The following is a 19,297-nucleotide window of genomic DNA, read 5'->3' as shown; positions in this document are numbered from 1 at the left end:
TTGAACCGCTGCAGTCCGTGTGGTGACGGTTCTCCCACAGTGCTGTTAGGAAGGGAGTTCCAGGATTTTGACCCAGCGACGATGAAGGAACGGCGATATATTTCCAAGTCGGGATGGTGTGTGACTTGGAGGGGAACATGCAGGAGGTGTTGTTCCCATGTACCTGCTGCTCTTGTCCTTCTAGGTGGTAGAGGTTGCGGGTTTGGGAGGTGCTGTCGAAGAAGCCTTGGCGAGTTGCTGCAGTGCATCCTGTGGATGGTATACACTGTGCGCTGGTGGTGAAGGGAGTGAATGTTTAGGGTGGTGGATGGGGTGCCAATCAAGCGGGCTGCTTTGTCCTGGATGGTGTCGAGCTTCTTGAGTGTTGTTGGAGCTGCACTCATCCAAGCAAGTGGAGAGTATTCCATCACACTCCTGACTTGTGCCTTGTAGATGGTGGAAAGGCTTTGGGGAGTCAGGAGGTGAGTCACTCGCCGCAGAATACCCAGCCTCTGACCTGCTCTTATAACCACAGTATTTATATGGCTGGTCCAGTTAAGTTTCTGGTCAATGGTGACCCCCAGGATGTTGATGGTGGGGGATTCGGCGATGGTAATGCCGTTGAATGTCAAGGGGAGGTGGCTAGACTCTCTCTTGTTGGAGATGGTCATTGCCTGGCACTTATCTGGCGCAAATGTTACTTGCCACTTATGAGCAGAAGCCTGGATGTTGTCCAGGTCTTGCTGCATGCGGGCTCGGACTGCTTCATTATTTGAGGGGTTGCGAATGGAACTGAACGCTGTGCAAACATCTGCGAACATCCCCATTTCTGACCTTATGATGGAGGGAAGGTCATTGATGAAGCAGCTGAAGATGGTTGGGCCTAGGACACTGCCCTGAGGAACTCCTGCAGCAATGTCCTGGGGCTGAGATGATTGGCCTCCAACAACCACTACCATCTTCCTTTGTGCTCGGTATGACTCCAGCCACTGGAGAGTTTTCCCCCTGATTCCCATTGACTTCAATTTTACTAGGGCTCCTTGGTACCACACTCGGTCAAATGCTGCCTTGATGTCAAGGGCAGTCACCCTCACCTCACCTCTGGAATTCAGCTCTTTTGTCCATGTTTGGACCAAGGCTGTAATGAGGTCTGGAGCCGAGTGGTCCTGGCGGAACCCAAACTGAGCATCGGTGAGCAGGTTATTGGTGAGTAAGTGCCACTTGATAGCACTGTCGACGACACCTTCCATCACTTTGTTGATGATTGAGAGTAGACTGATGGGGCGGTAATTGGCCGGATTGGATTTGTCCTGCTTTTTGTGGACAGGACATACCTGGGCAATTTTCCACATTGTTGGGTAGATGCCAGTGTTGTAGCTGTACTGGAACAGCTTGGCTAGAGGCGCAGCTAATTCTGGAGTACACGATCGTTGGGGGGCATCCGGGGTGGGGGTCTGCGATCGTTGCGGGGTGGGGGGGGTTGGAGATTGGGTGGGGGTGGTTTGCGATCGTTGGGGGGTTGCTGCAGGTAGGCTTGTTGGGCCTAGGGGAAGCACTCATGGCTCCTCCGGAACCACAAGCTGTGCCAGAAAATCACCTACCTATTAGTTTTGGGCCTTCTCGCCTCCATTCACATGAAGTGAAGGAGAAGGCCCGGGAATCCCGGCCCCCAGGGGTTGAAATCAGAAACTCTGCACAAATGGAGGCCCTCAGCCTCCTTGAAAGGTTTTTCTCACCAACCCGCCTCCTGAGAGCGAGTTGGTTGCCCGCCCCTCGTCCCGCCCCTGTAAAAACCAAAAATGGGTGGGTTGGGGGCGGGTTGGGGTCGGGTCCGAAATGGTTGCGATTTTGAATGCCCCCCTTGCCCCCAACCCACCTGTTTTTCCGTTTTAAAATCGTGCCCCATGTCTTCAGATGATGTCACCAAGGGACAGCATGTACGTGAGGAAGAGGAGGGGGTTGAAGGATAGATCCACGGGGTAAACCAGAGGTAACCATGCGGGGGTGGGAAGAGAAGCCATTGCTGGAGATGCTCAAGCTACGATTGGATAGGTAAGAGTGCGGGCAGGCCTACTGAGCCCAGGAGAGGCGTTGGAGGAAGGTAATGTGATCATCAGTTCAAAGGCTGTGGAAAGAACAAGGAGGGAAAATGCACCATGGTCATTTTGACTACTGGCAGAGGAGGAAACCTGATTGGAGAGATTCAAACATGGAGTTCCATGAAAGTTGGGCATGGATTTGGGAGGTGACAACACATTCAAGGACTTTGGAAAGGAAAGGTAGGTTGGATATGGGGTGCTAATTTACAAGAACAGAGGAGTCGAAGATGGGTTTTTTGAGGAATGAGGTGATGATGGTGGTTTTGAAAGGGAAGAAGACAGTACTGAGGAGAGAACATAAGAACATAAGAACATAAGAAATAGGAGCAGGAGTAGGCCAATCGGCCCCTCGAGCCTGCTCCGCCATTTAATAAGATCATGGCTGATCTGATCCTAACCTCAAATCTAAATTCAGGTCCAATTTCCTGCCCGCTCCCCGTAACCCCTAATTCCCTTTACTTCTAGGAAACTGTCTATTTCTGTTTTAAATTTATTCAATGATGTAGCTTCCACAGCTTCCTGGGGCAGCAAATTCCACAGACCTACTACCCTCTGAGTGAAGAAGTTTCTCCTCATCTCAGTTTTGAAAGAGCAGCCCCTTATTCTAAGATTATGCCCCCTAGTTCTAGTTTCACCCATCCTTGGGAACATCCTCACCGCATCCACCGATCAAGCCCCTTCACAATCTTGTATGTTTCAATAAGATCGCCTCTCATTCTTCTGAACTCCAATGAGTAGAGTCCCAATCTATTCAACCTCTCCTCATATGTCCACCCCCTCATCCCCGGGATTAACCGAGTGAACCTTCTTTGTACTGCCTCGAGAGCAAGTATGTCTTTTCTTAAGTATGGACACCAAAACTGTATGCAGTATTCCAGGTGCGGTCTCACCAATACCTTATATAACTGCAGCAATACCTCCCTGTTTTTATATTCTATCCCCCTAGCAATAAAAGCCAACATTCCATTGGCCTTCTTGATCACCTGCTGCACCTGCATACTAACTTTTTGATTTTCTTGCACTAGGACCCCCAGATCCCTTTGTGCTGCAGTACTTTCCAGTTTCTCGCCATTAAGAAAATAACTTGCTCTCTTTGTATTGCATCTGCCAAATCTCCGCCCACTCACCCAGCCTGTCTATATCCCCCTGTAGGTTTTTTATGTCCTCCTCACTCTCTACTTTCCCTCCCATCTTTGTATCATTTACAATGTCAGTTAGCATGGGGGCCAGGAACGCAAGTTGGGTGGTCAGCAGTTTAATGAGAATAGGGTCAAGGGAGCAAGAGGTGGGTCGCATGGACAAGATGACAATGCTAGAATCCATTATTAAGAGAGTAGTAGCAGGACATTTGGAGACTCATAAAACAATCAAGGAGAGTCAACATGGTTTTATGAAGGGGAAATCATGTCTGACAAATTTATTAGAGTTCTTTGAGGAAATAACGGGCAGGGTGGATAAAGGGGAACCAATGGATGCAGTATATTTGGATTTCCAAAAGGCATTCGATAAGGTGCCACATAAAAGATTACTGCACAAGATAAGAGCTCATGGTATTGGGGGTAATATACTGGCATGGATAGAGGATTGGCTAACTAACAGAAAACAAAGAGTCGGGACAAAAGGGTCATTTTCAAAATGGCAATCTGTAACTAGTGGGGTGCCGCAGGGATCAGTGCTGGAGCCTCAACTATTTACAATATATATCAATGACTTGGATGAAGGAACAGAGTGTCTTGTGGCCAAATTTGCTGATGACACAAAGATAGGTGGAAAAGCAAGTTGCGATGAGGACACAAAGTGTCTGCAAAGGGATATTGACAGGTTAAGCGAACGGGCAAAAATTTGGCAGATGGAATATAATGTGGGAAAATGTGAAGTCATTCATTTTGGGAGGAAAAATAAAAAAGCAAAATATTATTTGAATGGAGAAATACTACAAAATGCTGCGGTACAGAGAGATCTGGGTGTCCTCGTACATGAAACACAAAAAGTCAACATACAGGTGCAGCAGGTAATCCGGAAGGCAAACAGAATATTGGCCTTTATTTCTAGGGGGATGGAGTATAAAAGCAGGGAAGTCATGCTACAACTGTACAGGGTGTTGGTGAGACCACACCTGGAGTACTGCGTACAGTTCTGGTGCCCTTATTTAAGGAAGGACATACTTGCATTGAAGGCAGTTCAGAGAAGGTTCACTAGGTTGATTCTGGGTATGGAAGGATTGTCTTATGAGGAAAGATTGAACAGGTTGGGTCTATACTCATTGGAGTTTCGAAGAATGAGAGGAGATCTTATTGAAACATACAAGATTGAGGGGACTCGATAGGGTAGATGCTGAGAGGGTGTTACCCCTCATGGGGGAATCTAAAACTCGGGGGCATAGTTTCAGAATAAGGGGTCGCCCGTTTAAGACGGAAATGAGGAGGAATTTCTTCTCCCAGAGGGTCGCGAATCTTTGGAATTCTTTACCTCAAAAAGCTGTGGAGGCTGAGTCATTGAATACATTCAAGGCTGTGTTCGACACATTTTTGATCAGCAAGGGAGTCAAAGGATATGGGGAAAAGGCGGGAAAGTGGAGTTGAGGTAAAAATCAGATCAGCTATGATCTCATTAAATGGCAGAGCAGGCTCGAGGGGCTGAATGGCCTACTCCTGCTCCTATCTCTTATGGTCTTATGGTGAGCACGGAGAGAGCATGAAGGGATACAGAAGAGAAACTGGAGAATGATACAGGATCAGGGCAGGGGTAGGGTGGAGCCTGGGGGGAATTTGGTTTTGTGGTCAAGGGGAAGGGGAGGAAGCAGTAAAATTCTCTCTTCAGACTGCCAGTTTTGACAGCAAAATGTTTAAATCAGCTACCATCAGTATTTTAGGAGTTTCATCTATATATCATAATGGTTGAGCAACACAGTGGTGGTTTTTACAGTTTACAGTCAGCTGTTTAAATTTCCAGTCAATGTTACTCACCAGTATTTTAAACAGTTGTGCTGTGCTTGACTTGGAATGCCAGTTTTGGACTGAGTTGCCCAAATGGAGTTCATTCTACATGAGAAGGCAGACCAGCATAAACTAACCAACTATTTCAAAATGCACAGAATTAATAATAATGGTTTTTTGGCAAGGACAATTTGAGCTTTATAGGGCAATATTAGTGAGGCTGCATTCCCAGAGTATAGTTTCACAGGCAAGAGCGAGCCAGAGATAGAGTTATAACAATAAAATGTCCAATTATCTAACCCACACAGTCTCACCGAATTTGCTTTTGTATCAAGATGGCGATTGAAAGCAATGATCACTAAAAGACGATTCCTCTGTACTTCTAAACTTTCTGACTATCAGGATAACATGCACTAACTTCTACTCCTCAGGTTTATGTAATTCCCAAAAATATTAAGCAGAGCCTCAACTATTTCCATAAAGATACTAAAATGCATCTCATGTGGTTGAAATCTCCACTCCCCCACACAGTGATTTTGGACGCATTGTTAACAGGTTCCATATGCCCACAGAGCAAATGGAGGGCAAGTTACTCAGACATTTTTAAAAATTCATTCTTGGGATGTGAGCATCACTGGCAAGGCCGTCATTTATTGCCCATCCCTGGTTGCCCTGACAACTGAGTGGCTTGCTGGGCAGTTAAGAGTCAACCACTGATTTGGGACTGGAGTCATACATAGGCCAGACCGGGTAAGAATGGCAGGTTTCCTTCCCTAAAGGACATCAGTGAACCAGTTAGGTTTTTACGACAATCCGACAGCTTCTTGGTCACTTTTACTGATACTAGCTTTTTATTTCCAGATTATATATACATCCAGTTGCTGGTTATAACAGGATCCCTAGAATTCTGAGGCAGTTCAAAGCCAATTCTAGCGGCAACCCCAACCAAATTCCACAGCAACAAAATATAGATTCTGTGGCATGTCTCTGCCATTTCTGCGACACATTACGAAGTGTTCAAAACTTATTTTTGCATCAGAAAAATATAACGGCAATCTGTATTGAAAAAACATTGAAAACCATTAAAAAAAAGTAGGGAAACATTACGGAAGGGAAATTCCACTGCACTGAGTAAATTCGTTGTCAATTTCACAGCTACAGTATTGCGAAGGACTAGGAGCTTTGGCTATAGAGCAGCAGTGTGAGAAACCTGGGAGATGGTTCCTGGCCCAGAGTCCTGCCCAGGGATGGCATGTGAAGGAAGAACTTCCAAAAAAGGGAAAGGAGAAAACTAATAGCAGTTTCCCCTTCTGGTAACACTGGCTTAATACATTTTGCCACCGACTGAAAAAGTTGATTATACCCAGTTCATTCAGTAAAGTATGGAGGGAAGGCATCGGGTCAATGAGAAAGAGGGAGAATTAGAAGGTACTTTCCCACAGCTCCGAGCATTGGCTGCATCAACAGCTACTATTGATGGCACCTACAGAGATGGGCTCATCATCCAGCCTTTCCACTTTAGCATGACAAACATATGGGCAGAGAATATGTAACATTTTTTTAGGAAACAAAACTTCAAATTCATAAACAAATGTTCAAAATTGCTCTTTAATGGCACTTGTTTGGAACAACTATGGGTAGGGTAAATCTAACGCAAGGTAAAGAAACTTAATACTTGTACACTGCAGAGCAGAAACGCTGAACCATCCCTGGAAAAATAAACAGCCCCTGAACAGCACACAGTCTGTTGAATCAATTCACCACCTTTCATGTGTAGAACTGTAAGCCGAGCTCAGCAATGCTAGCCTTCTCTATCTCCAAAGGCTGTAAGTACTGTGAGATAGAAGTAGGACTGCTGGATCCCAGATTTTTTAGTTTCATGAAACTATGACAAAAATTGTTTTTAACTTTTTAGACCCAATTTACTTTATTTTTCTTCTCTTCTTTTCAGCTCCAAGGCCAAGAAGGCAAGCTGCGGATCTGCTTCCAGAGTTTTGCCTGTATCATTTTCAAACCTGACATGTACGTAAGAGCAGTTCGTAGTAACATGACTCCTGATTTTTCCTCCATGTGGGAAAGCATTCGGGGCCTTTGCCTGGTGATAAATACAAGATCAAGACCTCGCTGTGTGAAGAGCCTCTAGCCTATGTTTTACCAGTTCATGGAGTGGTGCCCAGAGGACCAACATGCCAGGTTACACTTTGGCAAAAAGACATCTCTAATTTGGCAGCTGTAGATTTGGATGGTCAGAAAAATAAAGAGATACACTGAAAATTTTGAAAATGGCAATAACGTTTATTTTAGAAAGATGACAACCATGAATCTCAAAGAGCTAATTTTATAAAGGGCACATATTTATCTAATTTTATTCAATGGCATTTAGTCCATTGGCAATGCATGAAATCAAGTCCAGCCTTAGATTTTTTTTTAATTCATTCTCGGGATGTGGGCGTCACTGGAAAAGCCAGTATTTATTGCCCATCACTAGATGCCCCTTGAGAAGGTGGTGGTGGGCCTTCTTCTTGAACCGCTGCAGTCCGTGTGGTGAAGGTTCTCCCACAGTGCTGTTAGGTAGGGAGTTCCAGCATTTTGCCCAGTAACGATGAAGGAACGGTGATATATTTCCAAGTCAGGATAGTGTGTGACTTTGAGGGGAACTTGGAGTGATGGTGTTCCCATGCACCTGCTGCCATTGTCCTTCTAGGTGGTGAAGGCCGCCAGTTTGGGAGGTGTTGTCGAAGAAGCCTTGGCAAGTTGCAGCTATGCACCCTGTAGATAGTACACACTGCAGCCACTGTACAATGGAGGTGAAGGAAATGGATGTTTAGGGTAGTGAATGGGGGGCAGATCAAGCGGGCTGCTTTGTCCTGGATTGAGTCGAGCTTCTTAAGTGTTGTTGCAGCTGCACCCATCCAGGCAAGTGGGGGGTATTCCATCACACTCCTGAATAGCACCTTGTAGGTGGTGGAGATGCAATAGGGAGTCAGAAGGTGAGCCACTGATCTGCTCTAGTATCCATGACATTTATATGGCTGGTCCAGTTAAGTTTCTGGTCAATGATGACCCCTAGGATGTTGATGGTGGGGGATTCGGTGGTGGTAATACCATTGAATGTCAAGGAGAGGGTGTTATGCTCTCTCTTATTGGAGATGGTCATTGCCTGGCAATTGTGTGGTGCAAATGTTACTTGCCATTTATCAGTCCAAGCCTGGATGTTGTCCAGGTCTTACTGCATGCGGGCACGGACTGCTTCATTATCTGAGGAATTGCAAATGGAACTGAACACTATGCAATCATCAGTGAACAGCCCCTCTTTTGACCTTATGATGGAGGGAAGGTCATTGATGAAGCAGTTGAAGATCGTTGGCCCTAGGACACTGCCCTGAGGAACTCCTGCAGTGATGTCCTGGGGCTGAGATGATTGACCTCAAACAAGCACAACCATCTTCCTTTGTGCTAGGTATGATTCCAGCCCCGGATTCCCATTGACCAGTTTTACTGTGACTCCTTGGTGCCACAGTTGGTTAAACGTTGCCTTGATGTCAGGGGCAGTCACTCTCACCTCAGCTCTGGAATTCAGCTCTTTTGTCTATATTTGGACCAAGGCTATAATGAGGAATGGAGCTGAGTGGTCCTGGCGGAACCCAACTGAGTACCAGTGAGCAGGTTATTATGAGTAAGTGCCATCTGATAGCACTGTTGACAACACCTTCCATCCCTTTACTGATGATTGAGATTAGGCTGATGGGGAGGGAGGGGGGGGGTGGAATTACACAGGATGGATTTGACCTGCTTTTTGTGGACAGGACATACCTGGGCAATTTTCCACATTGTCAGGTTAGATGCCAGTGTTGTAGCTGTACTGGAACAGCTTGACGAGAGGCATGGCTAGTTCTGGAGCACAAGTCTTCGACATCACAGTTGGGATGTAATCTATCCCATTTAGTGCAGTGATAGTGCCACACTCCATGATGGAGGGTATCCTCAGTGTGAAGACGGAACTCCACAAGGACTGTGCGATGGTCACTCCTACCAATACTGTCATGGACAGATGCATCTGCGACAGGTAGATTGGTGAGAACAAAGTCAAATGAGTTTTCCCCACCTGCCGCAGGCCCAGTCTGGCAGCTGTGCCCTTCAGGACTTGGCCAGCTCGGTCAGGGATGGTAACACTGAGCCACTCTTGCTGATAAACATTGAAGTCCTCCACCCAGAGTACATTTTATGTCCTTGCTACCCTCGGTGCTTCCTCCAAGTGCTGTTCAACATGGAGGAGGACTGATTCATCAGCTGAGGGAGGGCGGTAGGTGGTAATCAGCAGGAGGTTTCCTTGCCCATGTTTGACCTGAAACCATGAGACTTTATGTTGAGGACTCCCAGGACCACTCCCCCCCACCCCACCCCTTTGTATACTACTGTGCCCCACCTCAGGTGGGTCTGTCCGACCGATAGGACAATAACAATTTTAATTTGTATCGCGCCTTTAACGTGGTAAAACATCCCAAGATGCTTCACAGGAGCGTGATCAGACAAAATTTGACACAGAGCCACATAAGGAGATATTAGGACAGGTGACCAAAAGCTTGGTCAACAAGGTAGGTTTTAAGGAGCGTCTTAAAGGAGAGATGGGTAGAGAGGCGGAAAGATTTAGGGAGGGAATTCCAGAGCTTAGACCCTAGGTGGCTGAAGACATGGCCGCCAATGGTTCAGCGATTAAAACTGTGGATGCACAAGAGGCAACAATTGGAGGAGCGCAGAGATCTCGAAGGGTTCTGGGTTGGAGGAGATTCCAGAGATAGGGAGGGGCGAGGCCATGGATGGATTTGAAAACAAGGATGAGAATTTTAAAATCGAGGCGTTGCCGGACCAGGAACAGGAGATACCCAGAGATGGTGATGGAAGAGTCTGGGATGTTGGTTGATAGGTATGATTTTGTGAGTATGACTATGATTGTCAGGCTATTGCTTGACTCACTGGTCCCCCGATGTCAGTGAGGACTTTGCAGGGTCGACTGAGCTGGATGTGCATTTCTTGTGTCCTGATTCGACACCAAGTTCATAGCTGAGTGATTCATCCGGCTTTATTCATATTATTCTTTGTAGCAGTTTGATATAACTGAATGGCTTGCCAAGCCTCTTCAAGGAGCAATGAAGAGTCACCCAGGTTGTTGTAAGACTGGAGTCACATTCTGGCCAGACCAGGTAAGGAGAGCAAGTTTCCTGCCCTGAAGGACAATAGTGAACCAGTTGGGTTTTTACCCGCAATCCAACAACTTCATGGTCACTTTTATTGATACCAACTTTTTATTTCCAGATTTTTAAAACTGAATTCAAATTCTCAAACTGCAGTGGTAGTTCCTTGACCAGTATGTTTCCGGCCAAACGAGGAAGGAGGCATTGCTGGACTTAGTTCTGGGGAATGAGGCAGGCCAAGTGGAGCAAGTGTCAATGGGGAACATTTAGGGAACAGCGATCATAGTATCATAAGGATTAGAATAGCTATGGAAAAGGACACGGACCACTCTAAAGTAAAAATACTCAATTGGGGGAGGGCCAATTTCAGTGGGATGAGAAGAGATCTGGCCCGGGTAAATTGGAATCATAGATTGGCAGGCAAAACGGTAATTGAGCAGTGGGCGGCCTTTAAGGAGGAGATGGTTCAGGTACAGTCTAGGTACAGTCCCAAGCGGGAGAAAGGTAGGGCAATTAAAGCCAGAGCTCGCTGGATGACAAAAGAGATAGTGAGTAAGATGAAACAGAAAAAAGGGGCATATGACAGTTGTCAGGTTGATAATACAAGTGAGAACCAGGCTGAATATAGAAAGTTCAGAGGGGAAGTGAAAAAGGAAATAAGAGGGGCAAACAGAGAGTGTGGGAGGAGGGGTGGGGCCAATCAGGGACCAAAAAGGAGATCTACTCATGGAGGCAGAGGGGATGGCCGAGATATTAAATGAGTAATTTGCAACTGTCCTTACCAAGGAAAAAGATGCTACCAGAGTCCCAGTAAAGGAAGATGTAGTTGAGATACTGGATGGGCTAAAAATTGATAAAGAGGAGGTACTAGAAAGGCTAGCTGTACTTAAAGTAAATAAGTCACCCAGTCCGGATGGGATGCATCCTAGGTTGCTGAGGGAAGTAAGGGTGGAAATTGCGGAGGTACTGGCCATAATCTTCCAAACCTCCTTAGATACGGGGGGTGGTGCCAGAGGAGAGGACTTAAAAATTGCAAATGTTACGCCCTTGTTCAAAAAAGGGGGTAAGGATAAACCGGGCAACTACAGGCCAGTCAGCTTAACCTCGGTGGTGGGGAAACCTTTAGAAACGATAATTCAGGACAGAATTAGCAGTCACTTGGACAAGTGTGGCTTGATTAAGGAAAGCCAGCACAGATGTGTTAAAGGCAAATCGTGTTTAACTAACTTGATAGAGTTTTTTGATGGGGTAACAGAGAGGTTCAATGGAGGCAATGCAAATGATGTGGTGTATATGGACTTTCAAAAGGTGTTTGATAAAGTGCCGCATAATAGGCTTGTCATCGAGATTGAAGCCCATGGAATAAAGGGCGCAGTAGCAGCATGGATACAGAATTGACTAAGTGACAAGAAACAAAGAGTAGCGGTGAATGGTTGTTTTTCAGATTGGAGGCAGGAGGATAGTGATAGACTTCAAGAGGATATAGACAGGCTGGTGGCATGGGCGGACATGTGGCAGATGAAATTTAATGCAGAAAAATGCGAAGTGATACATTTTGGTAGGAAGAACGAGGAGAGGCAATATAAACTAGAGGGCACAATTCTAAAAGGGGTACAAGAACAGAGAGATCTGGGGGTATATGTGCACAAATCGTTGTAATTGCAGGGCCGATTGAGAAAGTGGTTAATAAAGCATATGGAACCCTGGGCTTTATAAATAGAGGCATAGAGTACAAAAGCTAGGAAGTCATGATGAACCTTCATAAAACACTGGTTTGGTCATAACTGGAGTATTGTATCCAGTTCTGGGCACCGCACTTTAGGAAGGATGTGAAGGCCGTAGAGAGGGTGCAGAAAAGATTTACTAGAATGATTCCAGGGATAAGGGTCTTTAGCTACGTGGATAGACTGGAGAAGCTGGGGTTGTTCTCCTTGGAACAGAGACGGTTGCGAGGAGATTTGATAGAGGTATTCAAAATCATGATGGGTCTAGACAGAGTAGGTAGAGAGAAACTGTTCCCATTGGCAGAAGGGTCAAAAACCAGAGGACATAGATTTAAGGTGATTGGCAAAAGAACCAAAGGTGACATGAGGAAAAACTTTTTTACGCAGTGAGTGGTTAGGATCTGGAATGCACTGCCCGAGGGGGTGGTGGAGGCAGATTCAATCATGGCCTTCAAAAGGGAACTGGATAAGTACTTGAAAGGAAAAAATGTGCAGGGCTACGGGGATAGGGCGGGTCAGGGGGACTAGCTGGATTGTTCTTGCATAGGGCACTCTGGTCTTTCAGACAAACATTTGGCTGCGAGATCTTTGTGTTTACACTGAAAATTCTTGGTTTCCACTCAGAATTCTTCTGTTCACACATATTTACCTCCTGCCGCTGGTTTTCCCGCCTGGCTGCCGGCCAGCCTGTCAATTTGGCTGGCTGATGGGTGGGAAATGGAAGAAAAGAATTGTAATAAGGTCCTGCCATTAAACCTCCACGTCCCCAGCCTTGCCTGGTTTTGCCCCACGTTACCGCTCTCCCCCGTAACCTCCCCGCAAATATTGGGCCTGCTGTTTGTCTCTCCACAGATGCTGCCTGACCTGCTGAATGCTTCCAACATTTTCTATTTTTATTTCAGATTCCCAGCATCTGCAGTATTTTTTTTATTACCAAGTCAAGAACTGAAAGAAGGTAACGATGTATCCGACAGCTAAACGGTCATCTAAAACAAAGCGAAACACCGAGCTTATGTAAAAACATTTTGTTCTGCTTTTTGTTGTGACAGCAAGTGTTATGTACATGGTAAGGGCAAGTGCATGGAGTTAACAAGTTCAATCACACTCGAGAAAATTTAGTTACCGCAGCAGTCCTGAGTCACCCAAATGCTCAGGAATGAAACACAAAGATCATGTGGCTGGGTTGATAATTCCATATTATCAGTTAGAAATGGTGTGGTTTTAAAACATGCTGTTCCAGTAACATCTAAGTAGCCAGGATTTGTCTGTCCACTTACATTTTCAGGTAGACTTTGTTTGCAATAAATCTAAAAGCCCAACACATTTGTAGTGGCTGCGGCTAGTTTATATCGTGAATTTCAACTCTAAAAACTTAGCAGCTATTTTAAAATGAATTCCGCTTTTTCTAGTCAACTAGCCAGTTACATTAGTGACAACTGTTGATACTGATACAATTATTAATGTTGGTTTGTATCTTGCATTCTCTCAACAAATGTCAGAACTCTGCAGCAGCTCACATACTTGGGATAATATCTTTTAAATAACCACAAGTACTGGAACTCAATGGTAAGAAATTCCCCATCTAAACAAAATAAGATTGCTCTACTTGTGTAAATAAAATAGTCCCTGTACTTTATATATTCAACACAACCTGTACAGTTTCATCATTAACCTGTCCTGACCATACTAACTCCGCAAAGAAAATAATGGTTTTCATACATATATAAGATAAATTATAATAAAATTCTCTTACTGTAGCACGTCTAAAGCAGATGTACCACTGACATTATCCTATTGCATAGATCCGAGTAAGTGAAATCAAATTGAAATTCACTCACCTGTAACACTGTGAAGCACCCTGGCTCTCTAGCACCAGTTACTTATCCTGTTCCTATTCACCCCTCAATAAGTACTCGAAATTTACATGATATGCAGCACACATTTCTGAAGCACCCAGCTTTATGTTTTGAAAGACAGTATCAGCTGTGCTCCTCCAATAACCCTAGTCTGTAACAATACCAAGAAATCCACCAACCTCAGGACATAAAGGCATGGGAGGTATGTCAGTGAGCAAAAGTTAAAGCTCATAAAAATACTGAAACATTGATTAATCACAGAAACCAAATACTGTAGAACCACAAACAGGAACTGCTATTAATAATTTTTAAATGTTTGCTCTGAGCGTATCAACGCTTTTGTAATTAACCCATGATCTGTGTATGAGCATCATAGTCAAAATAATGTTCAACGGAAATTTAATTTCAAGCAAATTGAAATTTAAAACATTGTCTAAATGTCAGCTCCAACTTATTCAGCAAAACACTACTGGAATGTTACACCATTCAGCCAGGTTGTCTGGAAAATGGTTTAAGTCTAAAGAAGCTGCTGAGAGGCAGATATCCTTTTAGAATCTGGCTACAATGTGGTCATTTAGCTTTACTGTTCTCCAAATTCCAACCAATCCAAATACAAAGTAAATTCAAAGACTGTCTGTACCACGGGACAAAGAACTGAACTAATTAGTTTAAATTCTACAAAAAACAATTAAACACAGTCCAGAAATGTACAGTTACCCATAAAACTTGACCAATGAAGTGGAAACATTGTGAAGCTATACCCAAAAATGAATTACTGAGTTGAATTTCTATTTCATTGAACAAGCTTCTAAATACCTTTGTTTTTCTTTGATGTTATAAGTAAATTGGCATCTTCAATAAGTAAATTATGGCAAATAAGGTAAAAGCTTACCATAAAGCAGGGTTAATCGCTGGTTAAAGTAACATACTGCTTTCAGTCACTTATCTGAGGACGTGCCATTCAGGTTCGGTCTTTTATTGCTATCATTGCAAATCGGCAAGAAAGCTAATTTTAGGCAGCGTCATCATCGGGCAGTAGAAGGCTAATGCCAGACCTTGTAATAGATCACCACTGGAAGCTGCAATGTCCTGAACAACTGTTGCTTATCGTACACAAATGGACTAGAAACAAAGAGACCAATGAGCAGAGTAGCATAAAGCAGGTGTGAAAATGTGTGTAGTCATGATTTAAAAACAAGGAATCATTCATTTGAACAAGTATGGATGGCAGTGTGACTGCCTTCCTGTTTACATGCACTTTTTATGCCTGTTTTCAGGAAAACAGATAGAAAAAAATTTCTATGAAGGTTCCCTATATGGTTCCAATATGGTTTACATAATTATTACCGTTTTGAGTAAATATTTAGTAATTATATTTCCCAGCTCTGAATCTCTTATCATTCAAGCTTTCATACATGTAGTAACTGATTAAATATTTTGCTAATCAGTGCCCATTAAAGAAATTAAAATATGCAATTAGCAATCAACTAAAAATGTTCAATTAAGAACATAAGAAAATAAAGAACACGAAAAGGCCATCCAACCTATCAAATATGATTCCGCCACCAAGAAGAATTGTACAAGCCTATCATGGACTCCATGACACTTACTTCAGAGACCAAGTGGGTGGGATCCATAATAAAGTAGATTGTGTAAAGATATGAAGAGGAATTGGACATAATGGCCTTCTCACATTCCATTTATTCCCATGCTCTTTCATATTATGATGTAAAATTTCATACAAACATAGATTAATATTATATGGAAGTGATATGAAAAATATTTATACCAATGGGCTGGCCTCATAACTTATGAAATCTAGAGAGAATTGTTGGAATTATTTTGTTTCAAACAAGAGTTTAAAAAAAAAACACGAGTTTTAGATACTTCACTACCAAACTATTAGTGATCAAATCTATCCTACACAAACAATATAAGACAAAAAAAACATTTCAGCTAGTAGGGATAATGGTCAGTGTTGGGCTTAGGGTATATACGTATAATGCATGAAAATACTTCCTTCCCCACCCATCTGGTTAAAAAGTAGAAGTAAACAACGTCATATTCAGAATGTATAGTCTGATTCAACAACTTCTCACACTATTTAGCCTGTCTTGTTGTTGTGTCCCTCACCTCCTTAGATCAAAAAAGTGGAGAGTCTCGGCTGAACACAGCTCCACAATTGCTTATGGTGCCATTCATTGATCACATGGATGTGCACGAATGGGGTCATGAAGTGGAGATGCCGGTGATGGACTGGGGTTGACAATTGTAAACAATTTTACACCAAGTTATTTCCACACCACCTGAGGAAGGAGGAAGCCTCCGAAAGCTTGTGGAATTTAAAATAAATTTGTTGGACTATAACTTGGTGTTGTAAAATTGTTTACAATCACTAATGGGTAACACCGGCCACAGTAAAAGATGTGCACCAGTCGGTTAACAGTGACCACAGTAAAAGATGTGTATCAGTGGGGTAACAGTGACCACAGTAAAAGATGTGTATCAGTGGGGTAACAGTGACCACAGTAAAAGGTGTGTATCAGTGGGGTAACAGTGACCACAGAAAAGATGTGTATCAGTGGGGTTAGAATGACCACAGTAAAAGATGTGTATCAGTGGGGTTAGAGTGACCACAGTAAAAGATGTGTATCAGTGGGGTAACAGTGACCACAGAAAAGATGTGTATCAGTGGGGTAACAGTGACCACAGAAAAGATGTGTATCAGTGGGGTTAGAATGACCACAGTAAAAGATGTGTATCAGTGGGGTTAGAGTGACCACAGTAAAAGATGTGTATCAGTGGGGTAACAGTGACCACAGTAAAAGATGTGTATCAGTGGGGTTAGAATGACCACAGTAAAAGATGTGTATCAGTGGGGTTAGAATGACCACAGTAAAAGATGTGTATCAGTGGGGTTGGAGTGACCACAGTAAAACATGTCTATCAATGGGGTAACAGTGACAACAGTAAAAGATGTGTATCAGTGGGGTTAGAATGACCACAGTAAAAGATGTGTATCAGTGGGGTTAGAGTGACCACAGTAAAAGATGTGTATCAGTGGGGTAACAGTGACCACAGTAAAAGATGTGTATCAGTGGGGTAACAGTGACCACAGTAAAAGATGTGTATCAGTGGGGTCAAAATGACCACAGTAAAAGATGTGCACCTGTCGGTTAACAGTACCACAGTAAAAGATGTGTATCAGTGGGGTTCGAATGACCACAGTAAAAGATGTGTATCAGTGGGGTAACAGTGACTGCAGTAAAAGATGTGTATCAGTGGGGTTAGAATGACCACAGTAAAAGATGTGTATCAGTGGGGTTGGAGTGACCACAGTAAAAGATGTGTATCAGTGGGGTAACAGTGACTGCAGTAAAAGATGTGTATCAGTGGGGTTCGAATGACCACAGTAAAACATGTCTATCAATGGGGTAACAGTGACAACAGTAAAAGATGTGTATCAGTGGGGTAACAGTGACCACAGTAAAAGATGTGTATCAGTGGGGTTAGAATGACCACAGTAAAAGATGTGTATCAGTGGGGTAACAGTGACTGCAGTAAAAGATGTGTATCAGTGGGGTAACAGTGACCACAGTAAAAGATGTGTATCAGTGGGGTAACAGTGACAACAGTAAAAGATGTGTATCAGTGGGGTAACAGTGACAACAGTAAAAGATGTGTATCAGTGGGGTTAGAATGACCACAGTAAAAGATGTGTATCAGTGGGGTAACAGTGACCACAGTAAAAGATGTGTATCAGTGGGGTAACAGTGACAACAGTAAAAGATGTGTATCAGTGGGTAACAGTGACCACAGTAAAAGATGTGTATCAGTAGGGTTAGAATGACCACAGTAAAAGATGTGTATCAGTGGGGTTAGAATGACCACAGTAATAGATGTGTATCAGTGGGGTTAGAATGACCACAGTAAAAGATGTGTATCAGTGGGGTTAGAATGACCACAGTAAAAGATGTGTATCAGTGGGGTAACAGTGATGACAGTAAAAGATGTGTATCAGTGGGGTTAGAATGACCACAGTAAATGATGTGTATCAATGGGGTAACAGTGACCACAGTAAAAGATGTGTATCAATGGGGTAACAGTGACCACAGAAAAGATGTGTATCAGTGGGGTTTGAATGACCACAGTAAAAGATGTGTATCAGTGGGGTAACAGTGACCACAGTAAAAGATGTGTATCAGTGGGGTTAGAATGACCACAGTAAATGATGTGTATCAGTGGGGTAACAGTGACCACAGAAAAGATGTGTATCAGTGGGTTTAGCATGACCACAGTAAAAGATGTGTATCAGTGGGGTAACAGTGACGACAGTAAAAGATGTGTATCAGTGGGGTAACAGTGACAACAGTAAAAGATGTGTATCAGTGGGGTTAGAATGACCACAGTAAAAGATGTGTATCAGTGGGGTTAGAATGACCACAGTAAAAGGTGTGTATCAGTGGGGTTAGAATGACCACAGTTAAAGGTGTGTATCAGTGGGTAACAGTGACTACAGTCAAAGATGTGTATCAGTGGGGTAACAGTGACCACAGTAAAAGATGTGTATCAGTGGGGTTAGAATGACCACAGTAAAAGATGTGTATCAGTGGGGTTAGAATGACCACAGTTAAAGGTGTGTATCAGTGGGTAACAGTGACTACAGTAAAAGATGTGTATCAATGGGGTTAGAATGACCACAGTAAAAGATGTGTATCAGTGGGGTAACAGTGACTACAGTAAAAGATGTGCATCAATGGGGTTAGAATGACCACAGTAAAAGATGTGTATCAGTGGGGTTAGAATGATCACAGTAAAAGATGTGTATCAGTGGGGTAACAGTGACCACAGTAAAAGATGTGTATCAGTGGGGTAACAGTGACTACAGTAAAAGATGTGTATCAGTGGGGTAACAGTGACTACAGTAAAAGATGTGTATCAATGGGGTTAGAATGACCACAGTAAAAGATGTGTATCAGTGGGGTTAGAATGACCACAGTAAAAGATGTGTATCAGTGGGGTAACAGTGACCACAGTAAAAGATGTGTATCAGTGGGGTAACAGTGACAACAGTAAAAGATGTGTATCAGTGGGGTAACAGTGACAACAGTAAAAGAAGTGTATCAGTGGGGTTAGAATCACCACAGTAAAAGATGTGTCTCAGTGGGGTAACAGTGACCACAGTAAAAGATGTGTATCAGTGGGGTTAGAATGACCACAGTAAAAGATGTGTATCAGTGGGGTAACAGTGACCACAGTAAAAGATGTGTATCAGTGGGGTTAGAATCACCACAGTAAAAGATGTGTATCAGTGGGGTAACAGTGACAACAGTAAAAGATGTGTATCAGTGGGGTAACAGTGACAACAGTAAAAGATGTGTATCAGTGGGGTTAGAATCACCACAGTAAAAGATTTGTATCAGTGGGGTAACAGTGACCACAGTAAAAGATGTGTATCAGTGGGGTAACAGTGACAACAGTAAAAGATGTGTATCAGTGGGGTTAGAATCA

General features: G+C 43.6%; 1 protein-coding gene and 1 long non-coding RNA gene across 2 annotated transcripts in view; one reads left to right on the top strand and one right to left on the bottom strand.

The window, feature by feature from the left end:
• mypn (myopalladin) overlaps positions 1–14,763 on the bottom strand; it is a 441,574-nt gene extending 426,811 nt beyond the window's left edge. The window contains exon 1 of the mRNA XM_068002628.1: positions 14,679–14,763. The gene's annotated coding sequence lies outside the window, so the exon portion shown is untranslated. The remainder of the gene's footprint in view (positions 1–14,678) is intronic.
• LOC137340220 (uncharacterized) lies at positions 6,748–7,288 on the top strand. Its single transcript, XR_010966745.1, has 2 exons — positions 6,748–6,840; positions 6,966–7,288. It is a non-coding gene; the product is annotated as an uncharacterized lncRNA (long non-coding RNA).
• Positions 14,764–19,297: the final 4,534 nt, after the last annotated feature.

Source organism: Heptranchias perlo, chromosome 21, assembly GCF_035084215.1.
Source record: "Heptranchias perlo isolate sHepPer1 chromosome 21, sHepPer1.hap1, whole genome shotgun sequence".
Classification (NCBI taxonomy): domain Eukaryota; kingdom Metazoa; phylum Chordata; class Chondrichthyes; order Hexanchiformes; family Hexanchidae; genus Heptranchias; species Heptranchias perlo.
Note: the sequence above shows the minus strand (reverse complement) of the source record. Positions and strands in the feature narration are given on the sequence as shown.